Source organism: Cannabis sativa, chromosome 1, assembly GCF_029168945.1.
Source record: "Cannabis sativa cultivar Pink pepper isolate KNU-18-1 chromosome 1, ASM2916894v1, whole genome shotgun sequence".
In the NCBI taxonomy this organism is placed as follows: domain Eukaryota; kingdom Viridiplantae; phylum Streptophyta; class Magnoliopsida; order Rosales; family Cannabaceae; genus Cannabis; species Cannabis sativa.
In genome coordinates this window covers 66,738,678-66,748,313 of record NC_083601.1, presented here as the reverse complement: position 1 = coordinate 66,748,313, position 9,636 = coordinate 66,738,678, and the positions used below count along the sequence as shown (strand labels likewise).

General features: G+C 38.4%; 2 non-coding genes across 2 annotated transcripts; both read left to right on the top strand.

Moving 5' to 3' along the window:
- Positions 1-214: 214 nt before the first annotated feature.
- On the top strand, positions 215-295 carry LOC115708483 (small nucleolar RNA R12). The gene has a single exon (XR_004009981.1). It is a non-coding gene; the product is annotated as a small nucleolar RNA R12 (small nucleolar RNA).
- A 99-nt stretch (positions 296-394) lies between these two features.
- Positions 395-479, top strand: LOC115708534 (small nucleolar RNA SNORD24). Its single transcript, XR_004010026.1, has one exon. It is a non-coding gene; the product is annotated as a small nucleolar RNA SNORD24 (small nucleolar RNA).
- The last annotated feature ends 9,157 nt before the right edge of the window (positions 480-9,636 follow it).

Here is a 9,636-nt window from a genome sequence, read left to right as displayed (position 1 = left end):
GCTAGCTCCAGTGACCGATCTAGTCCCTCGTACGACCGCTACTAGTTCCGACGAAACTATTTTTACCGTTGACAGACAAGACGGACCGAGGCTCTCATTCACAAGATCAAAATGACTTCTTCATACTGCAATGCCAGCGATTACCATGCCTGGAGCTTCTCTCCCAACTTATTCACACTATTTTTCCAGGGTCCAAGCAGATCAAAGAATGAATGTTGGATTAATAAAAAAATCATTCGGATTCCCAATGATTAATTTTCTATTTTGATATTCCAACCAGTTACTTCTCACCTTTTATAATAACTATTCTTAATCTCATCTTTACATTTTTTGTTTACTTTTTAATTTAATTTATATATGTATATATATATGCATATATAAGAAAGAAAAAAAAAACCAAATGATGTATCAAAATATTTGCTACTCTTGATAGATTTTCACCTATTTGATGATGGTTTTTTACCAAGATTTTTGAGGCCTTTTCTTCATTTCTTTTTAAATATTGTTGATTGATAGATTGAGTATAATATTAACTTAATTTGCTTCTGCATATATTTGATGATATTTGCTTTTGATTTAATTTTTAATCTCTGTATTATGTTGTAATAAATTATCATGTGCTGAAACTTAGAATAATCTTAAGACACTTTCCTACACAGTTTGCCAAAGCTGTGGATATTAATTTGGGGGTTAGTGGGGTGCTCGTTGATTGAATTGAATTGAAATGTTTAGTTGAATATTAATTTGGGGTTAGTGGGGTGCTCGTTCTAAGTAGTAAATCTTTTTTTTTTTTTCTTTTTTGAGAAAATTGGATTTTCTTTTAGAAATTCTTTGAGTCAAAAGTTACATCATTCAGTGGAGCTGATGAAGTGTGTTCTGCAGGGACTAAAACCATTCCATCGATTTAGTGGAGCTGATGAAGTGTGTATTATGGAAGACTCTTATAAGATGATATCAAATTCCATCTGTGAACGGGCAAAATGTATCTAGTGGCAGTGACTTTTATAGAGTTCTAGACCAATGTAAAGTGGGCGACAGGATAAAGTTTCATTGTGTTAACTCATATTAATCTACATTATCTTCTTATAATGATAGTTTTAGAACAAAGTTAGAAAAATCTTTAGAGAATTTCAATTCTTACTCCAAAAATTTTTGAGTGCATAATATCTTTCTCATTTTAAAATATTTATTTTAACTTATTAACTAATTGATTGAGCTAGTCAAACTGTTAAAGTATATCATGAGTACCATTGATTGAGCTAGTCAAACTGTTAAAGTATATCATGAGTACCATGAACTGTAAAACAACAGTTTATTTTTAAGACTTATATATATTTACTTATGCTTGTAGCATATAGTAGAATATGTCTGTATCTTTAGTGACTTATTTGTTTAGAAAATGAGCCAGGCCTAGCCTCTTATGTTTAAAAATTGTTTGGATTTAAAAGGTGTTCTATGACTTTTATAGAGTCGAAACTGGTTTCACCGGGTTTACAGGTTCGAAACTGGTTTCACATATTTTGAGAGTTCTGCAATGGGGTTGCTCTATTTTATTATGTTATTGCATATTTTTAATTTTAAGTTACTTTTTATTATTTTGTTTCTAGGTTAAGAACTTACACATATATTTAGCTTTTAAATTATTGGTATGTATTGTGTGTTGTTTTGATTTTGTTTGATTAGTATTTTTTTTTTGTATTTTTGTGTGTGTTTTTTTTATTTGGCTGTTTGATGAAACTGGTTTCAGTTAGCTTTATTATTTAACATTTATATTTTGTTATGATTTTTCAGCGTCAAAACTGGTTTCACAGGTTTTAAGTGTTCTGTAATGGAGTTGCTCTATTTTTATGATGCTATTGTATATTTTTTAGTTTGCATAAAACTAGTTTTATTATTGTCTAATGTTTGAACAAAAATGTCTGCTTTATTTTAAATAACCAGTTTCTGACACACTTATTATGTTATTATTTTCGTAACTGTTTTTTTTTATTATTATTGTTCATAATTGATTTTTAAGTTTCAGTTTTTTATTTGGTAATTCCAAGAAACTGGTTTTGTCATTTAATTTTTATTATGGTTGCTTTATTAATAACTGGTTTCTCCCTCTCACTATTTTTTTGTTTTTCTTTTATGGTTTTTATTGCGTTTTTGTCTCTTTAACATAAAATTTATATGTTCGAAACTTGTTTTCAAATTTAGTATCGTTTTTAAAAGTTTAGTTATTAGGCATTGTGTATTTTTCATTGTGTTGTTGATGAAACTGTTTTTTTTTTTTGCTTCTTTTAATGAAATAATTAGTTTATTTTAATATTGATGAAACTGGTTTTTTTTTTTTTTGCTTCTTTTAATGAAATAATTAGTTTCTTTTAATATTGATGAAACTGGTTTTTAAAGTTAGTATCGTTTTTAGATTATATATTTTTTTTTTCATTATTTTATTGATGAAACTATTTTTTTTGCTTCTTTTAATGAAATTATTAATTTTTTTTTTTAATGTTAATGAAACTGGTTTTTAAGTTTATATCATTTTTAGATTATAATTTTTTATATTGTGTTTTTTTTTTGTTCATTATAGTGTTGATGAATTGATTTTTTTCTACTACTTTTATTGAAATAATTAGTTCATTTTAATATATAGAATTAATTAGTTTATTAATTTATTACCTTGATAAAATTATTTTGGTATTGCATAAATTTCTATAAAAAACAAAAACAAAAACAAAAAAAACAAAAACAAAAAACAAAAAAAATAGTAGTTTAAAAAAATTGCTTCAGTAAAAAAAAAATAACTTCAACTGAGAATTTTTTTTAGTGTTTCATTTTTTAAAAGATATAAAAAAAAAGAAAAAGAAAAAAAAAGAAACACAATTTTAAAAATTTTTATGGCATTCTTTTTTAAATAAAATGAACTTTTCCCATATTTTGAAGTTTTTTTTAAAAAATACAATATTTAGTATAATTAAATTTTTATGCCATATATATCAAAACTTATCTTTCATTTCTCGTATTTTTGTAAATAACTCAAAATAATATGCTGACATGGTTATTAACGGCAATAGTCACATTTGATGGTTCGTACTAAAATGCAAGAAAAAGTAATGTTTTGGTACTTTTGCCAAAAAAATGGTACATATCCAACGTAGGTGAGGTAACATTTAATTTATTTTTGTAAAAATTCAGTATGATTTATAAATATAAATGATGTGGATGCTGTACTTACAAGCTATAAATAAAGTATTCTTATATTTATTTTGACTTGTAATTGGTGATTAAATAATTAATCATGTCCAATTAATTATAATATTATTAAATTGATTATTGTGTGCATATTGAAATTAAAATTTAATATAAATAAGACTTATATATAAATTTTATAAATTCTAAAATATATATACATTTTTATATCATTTAAATTTGTAAATATAATAAATAGTATATGTATATTTTGTTTAAAACAATATATACATATTGTATCTTTTTTTTTTTTTTTTAAAAGTTTTATTTACAATTTTTATAAATGTATATAAAATTTTTTATTTTATAATTGAGTTGGTTAGGAAAAATATAGATACAAACTTTAATTTGTTGATAAGTTTAAGATAATCAAGAAAATTAAGATTGTATATATCATATTTGTTGACCGAGGTTTTCGGCAACCGATAAAATATTATGAGTTTAGAGAGCTGTAAGAAATTTAGAGAAGGATTTTTACGTGGTTGGGGCGTTAATGAGCCTTAGTCCACGAGTCTTTGTTATTTATGGATGTATTTAATACAGAGAATGTATTTGGTGAGTGTCTCACTCTTATAAATACAGAGAATGTTCTTGATGAGTATTTACTCTTCTTGCTCTTATGCAACCCAAGATTCTCGACCCCTTTAATGAGCTTTGAGGGGGTATTTATAGTGTTTTTGGTGGGGTGATCCCCAAAACTATTGTACAAGTGTATCTGTAAGTATCCATAAAGTTGGGCATTCCCAATGAATATACCATGAGTAATGCATGGTCAAATCCCTAGGTGTTGTAGGGCTTTTATGTGGAACGTCCTTATTGTCTTTTGACTGATGTGACTCTTCACAGTGTAGCCGTCGATAGACTTAAATGATCGTTACTTTGTAGCTGCAGATTGGGGGTTGTGCCGGCAGACTTTATTGCGTGTAGCAGTCCCAACACGCTTCCTCCCATGCGGCATTAAATGCGACTTGATTGCTCAGGGGAAGCCTGACACCTCGCGGAGATGCCTTAATGTTACTTGGGCTTCCGGGAGCATATGGGGCTCCCTATGTCTTCTCCGGGAGGCATGTCCCGGATGCTGCCTTATTACATAAAGACTTAGCAAATAATTTGAATGCTAAGCTTTTTGATCCACGTGTCCTTGTCTGGTTGGTCCACGTATATTGGGCGAAATCAGGGGCAACATTTACCCCAAGCCTTTTTTATTTGAGAAATAAAACAAGGCTTGCTCTAGTGCCTCCGGTCGACTCCTCGGTTTCCTTGCACAAGCTTTGAGCGCGTGAGGGTGTATTTAATGATGGCCTTTAATGCAGCGATTCACTTTTCGCAGAGGTCGATTCGTTTCACGCCCATTGATTGATACGGCACATTAATGGTGTCAGACGGATACTCAAACGTTTCCACCGCCTTAATTACAAATCAATCCAACCGTTGATCTTTGGGAATTCGAATCGTGCGTCTCCCCAACCGTTCGATTGGTAGGTGATAGTGCCTATTCCTCATGCATTTTTGCCTATAAGCCACTATCTTTCCTTCATTTCAGTTACTTCCCATTTCTTGCCAACTTCGCTCGAGTTTTCCAGAGAGAAAAAATCCTCAGACCAAGAGAACACCCTCGAACACCTTACAAATTTCCCAGTTAATCTTCATTCACTACTATCAGTCGACCTTCCCTTGTTTGATCGACAACATAACCTCCAGTTCCAACACTTCATTGTAAGTTTCTCGCATCCCTTGCTTTACTGTTTGTGTACATGGCATGCTTTGCTTATCTGTTTGTTGTTTTTCTGGGTTTGGTATTTGAAGTTTTTGGGAATGCATCCTTTTGGGTTTTTTACGTAACAGGTCTAGATTCACCATTTTTGGTGTTAGGGTTACTCTTGTCACGTGTTTGTTGTCACTTTTACAAAGGACCATACGCTTTTTGTGTACTGGCCTTCCAGGGCATAGAGAAGACTTTGTTTTTCTCGATTTTCTGCCCTTTCTTTTTCTTTTACGCGCGATATTGTCTTCTGTGAGTTCTTTGCACCCGACTTTTGTCCAGGAAATCCTTCTAGGGTTTTCTGATTGACAGATGTCCGGAGGGGGCCTCTTTCCAGCGGTTAGGGGACCCCCATTCCCTTTTTCTTGGTTTAGGGTTTGGTATGGGGCCTAACTGCTGGAATCTTAACTCTTTTTTCAGAATCAAAACATGTCTGCGTCCGGTTCAAAGTCGTCCAAGAAGAGTGGTAAGCGTCTGGCTACCCTCGAGAATGTCTCGCTGGGTCCTGTTGCCCAGGAGGGGTATAAGTCACGGGCCACCGGATGGGAGGCGGCTAAGCTTCATTCCACCCTAACCTGCCCCCACCAGCTGGAGAACATCATAAAGGTGGCTGGAATCAAACCCTCAACATCCGGGACGTATCACCGGCCGCCCCGAGATGCGGAGACGCCCAACCATAACTATGGCGGCTTCGGGGCTTGGAGCCAGACGCACCTGATGGCTGGGGCCATGCTTCCTCTATAAGAATACTTTATTAATTTTTTAGTTTTTGTCGGCCTTGCGCCATACCAACTGATTCCACAAGCATACTGCCTGCTCTCAGGCTTATTTATTTTTTACTCCGCCCGGGGATGGGGCTCTCCCAGTCCGGCGGAGATTTTGTATTTTTATGAACTTGTTTCTGTCCCCAAAAAGGGGGACAAATTTAAGGACAAATTTTACGGATTCCGGGCCCACCCTTCCAATGATGGGGTGGTCCCTTATATTAGGCAAACTCACGTTAAGGAGTATCGCCACCGTTTCTTCTTCTCCTCCGGGTTCCGAGCAATGGAGCACCCGGAGCTTCTCACAGAGTGGGTAAGGATTCCCCCCTATGAGCGGACCGCGCCTACTCAGGTCTTTCTCCGGAGGGCCCATGCCTTTGCAACTTACGACCGTGCGGACCTTGACGTCGGGGGCCTTGTCACGACGGAGAATTGCTGGAAGGCCAAGCTCATCCTGCCGCACCAATCAGTGGAGGACTCTAACCTTTCTAAGGTTATCTGTCCGAATGTGAGGGTGCCTGCCGCGGAGAAGACCTTCGGACAGCTATCTCGGACACCAACCATGGCTTACATTTCTTCCAGCTGGTTCCGTCCTTCGGACAGCTATCTCGGAGACGATGCTGCCAGCGTTAAAATTCGGAACTTTGCTAGGGCCGAATTAGAGAGTCAGGGTAGGACTAGCTTGATTGCTTTATTCGAGTGTTTACTGTTTCCCATGGATATTCTAACACTTGCCTTTTTTCTTTTGTTGTAGCAGGTACTTCCATGGATGCCATTTTGGCCGAGCTTGCCGGGGCTCACACTCCTGATGCTCCCCTTCCCTTAACTTCCTCCCAGATGGCCACCCCCTTGAAAGCTTCTTCCAGTGCCCCTCCAGACACTATTGACTTAGTGGATGAGGAGGAGGTGCTTCCGGGAGAAGATCAAGAAAAGCAATGGGGCTTTTTTGAGGAAGTTGAAGAAGGTAAAGAAGAGCAACGAGCTCTTCCTGAGGAAGTTGAAGAAAGTGAAGAAGAGCAAGAAGTTGCTCTGATTCGCAAGCGCAAGGGCAAGATGGTTGCCTAGGAAGAGCCCAAACGGCAGCGGAGAGCTGATACTCCGGCCCCTGGTCTCGATGGCGGGATCTCTCCCGAGGTGGAGGAACACACAGCTCCTCCCAACATTGTGCTGACTCCGGTTCCTGGAGATGAGGCAAGACAGGAACTCCGGATAGCTAAGCACAACTACGCCATGGATGAGTACTCCCGGGGGCATGCTGACGTGGAGGCTCTGAGGAGGGTTTTGCGAGTTGAAATGCAAAATACCCTTAACGATCCAAACTACCAGAATCCGTGGGATCTAAACTTGGACCCCCTGTCGGATTGGTTCGGTCGTTTCCTCGGGCCCACCCTAGCTCCCTTTGCCGCGGAGATGACTGGCGAGTTTGCGTCTCAGCTTACCCGGTGTGCACCCAAGCGGTTCGCTGCTTGTGCATCCTTGAACTCCATCTTCCAAGTCCAGGATCTCAGCCACTCCCTCACCGTGGTAAGTATTTCGTAGTTTACTTTTTTCCTCATCATTTTCTCATAAAGTCTTTTACTCATACTTGTGTCATTTTCCAGCTTGCTTCTGAGGTCGGCTGCCTTTCCAAGAACTTAATCAACCATGGCTTCGTCCTGTCCGACTTTGGGGACATGGACGAAGTCATGAAGATCCTTCAGGATTTGACTGCTGAAAGACGGCTTTACCAGGAGGATGCCGAGCGCCGGGAGGCCCTCCTCAAGGCCAGTGAGGAAGAGGCCAGGCGGAGGGAGGCACAAGTGGAGGCGGTAATCTGGGAGGAGACCCTTCGAAGGGATAGGCTGGAGGCCAGGCATCAGGAGGAGCTGAGGGCGAAGAGCGAGGCTGCTGCTAAAGCCAAGCGTGAGCTTCGGGAGGCTAGGGAAGCCTTGGATGAAATGGCTGCCAAGGTGAAGTCCTTAGAGGAAGTTCACCAGGAAGACTTGGAGTCTAGGGCCAACTTGGCCGTGGAGCTGAAGGAGCTCAAGGACTTTAAAGACCAAGCCTTGAAGAAGGCTAAGAAAGATGAGCTCCTTTCTCTCACTTCCTGCAGCCTGTGCGTCAAGCGTTTTTACGATGGCGTCTACATGGCCTGGTCTACAAATGACCAAAATATCAAGCTTAACTTCTATCCCAAACCCGCGGAGATGATTGCAAAATTCCGGGAGAAGAAGAAAAAGCTTGATGCCATGCTGGAGGCGCGCATTGGTCCTCGCCTTCCTCCTCGCATTGACTAGGCCGCTCTGAGTTCAACCCATTACAACCAAGATTTTTCTCTCTCTCTTTTTTTTTTTTATTTTTTTTTATTTACAGCTACTTATCTTGTATTTAAGACAATCTTTTTTTTTTTTTATTTACATAACTATTTTTATTAAAGGGGTTACACTAGTTAAGGCCTGTCCCCGGGCCATTTGTATATGTTTTTGACCTGCCCTTAGGGCTAGGATTTTTATATATTTATATATGATTTTTGATGCACATATCTTTCTTTTGGACTTGCCCTTTGGGTCAGGATGTTTATACATATGCTTTTTTTTTGTCTTTTTTGTTTCTTTTTTTTTTGTTGACCTGCCCTTTGGGTCAGGATATTTTACTTAGCCTGTTTTTTGTCTGTCCGTGTGGAATACCTTAGTACCCCCCTGAGTGGCATAGAAACTTTGTTTTTAAGGCACTCAGTTTTATTTAACACGTGGAGGCTGTATACACTTAGACGGTACAAACTCTTTAAACAAAGTCTAAGTTATATTTTTGGCTATTGGTAATATTTTCTGAGGTGATCGGCGTTCCAGGCCCTTGGCACAATGGTTCCGTCCATTCTTTTTAGCTTGTAAGTGCCTGAACCGATTTCGTCCTCGATTTCATATGGTCCTTCCCAATTTGGCCCAAGTACCCCCACTCCGGGTTCTTGGGTGGCTGGGAAGACTCTTCTTAAGACCATATCCCCAATAGCAAATTTTCTATTTTTAACCTTGGAGTTAAAATATTTGGTCACCTTCTTTTGATAAGCTGCCATCCGTATTTGAGACTCGTCTCGGAGTTCTTCAACTTGATCCAGAGCTTCTTGAAGTAAAGCTTGATTCGTGGCTGGATCGTAAGTCGTTCTCCTGTGGGACGGGAACAACGTTTCTACCGGGACCATCGCTTCGCAACCGTACGCCATTGAAAAAGGCGAGTGGCCGGTCGTGGTTCTAGGGGTCATCCGATAGGCCCATAACACTCTTGGCAACTCTTCGGGCCAGTTGTTTTTGCAGGCCAGCAGGTTTTTCTTTAGGGTGACCTTTAGGATTTTATTGACTGCTTTTGCTTGACCGTTTGTTTGCGGCCTTGCCACCGCGGAGAAGCTTTTTACTACCCCGTGTTGGTTGCAGAAGTCAGTAAATTCTTCGCAATCAAATTGCTTTCCATTGTCAGAGACTATTTTGTGAGGCAGGCCATATCGACACACTATGTTTTTGATATTAAAGTCTAGTGCTTTTTTAGCAGTTATAGTTTTCATGGGCTCAACCTCCGTCCATTTGGTGAAATAGTCTACTGCTACTATTGCATACTTTACTCCTCCCTTTCCTGTTGGCAGGGACCCAATAAGATCTATTCCCCAAACCGCGAAGGGTCAGAGACTAGTCATTAGGGTAATTTCATCGGGAGGAGCTCTCGGTATGTTCGCGAACCTTTGGCATGAATCACACTTTTGGACGTAGTCTATACAATCTTTTTTCATTGTTGGCCAGAAGTATCCCTGTCTCAATATTTTCTTTGAGAGACTGGGTCCTCCTGTATGATCTCCACAGAACCCTTCGTGGACCTCTAGCATGATTTGTCTAGCTTCAGGGTCCGATA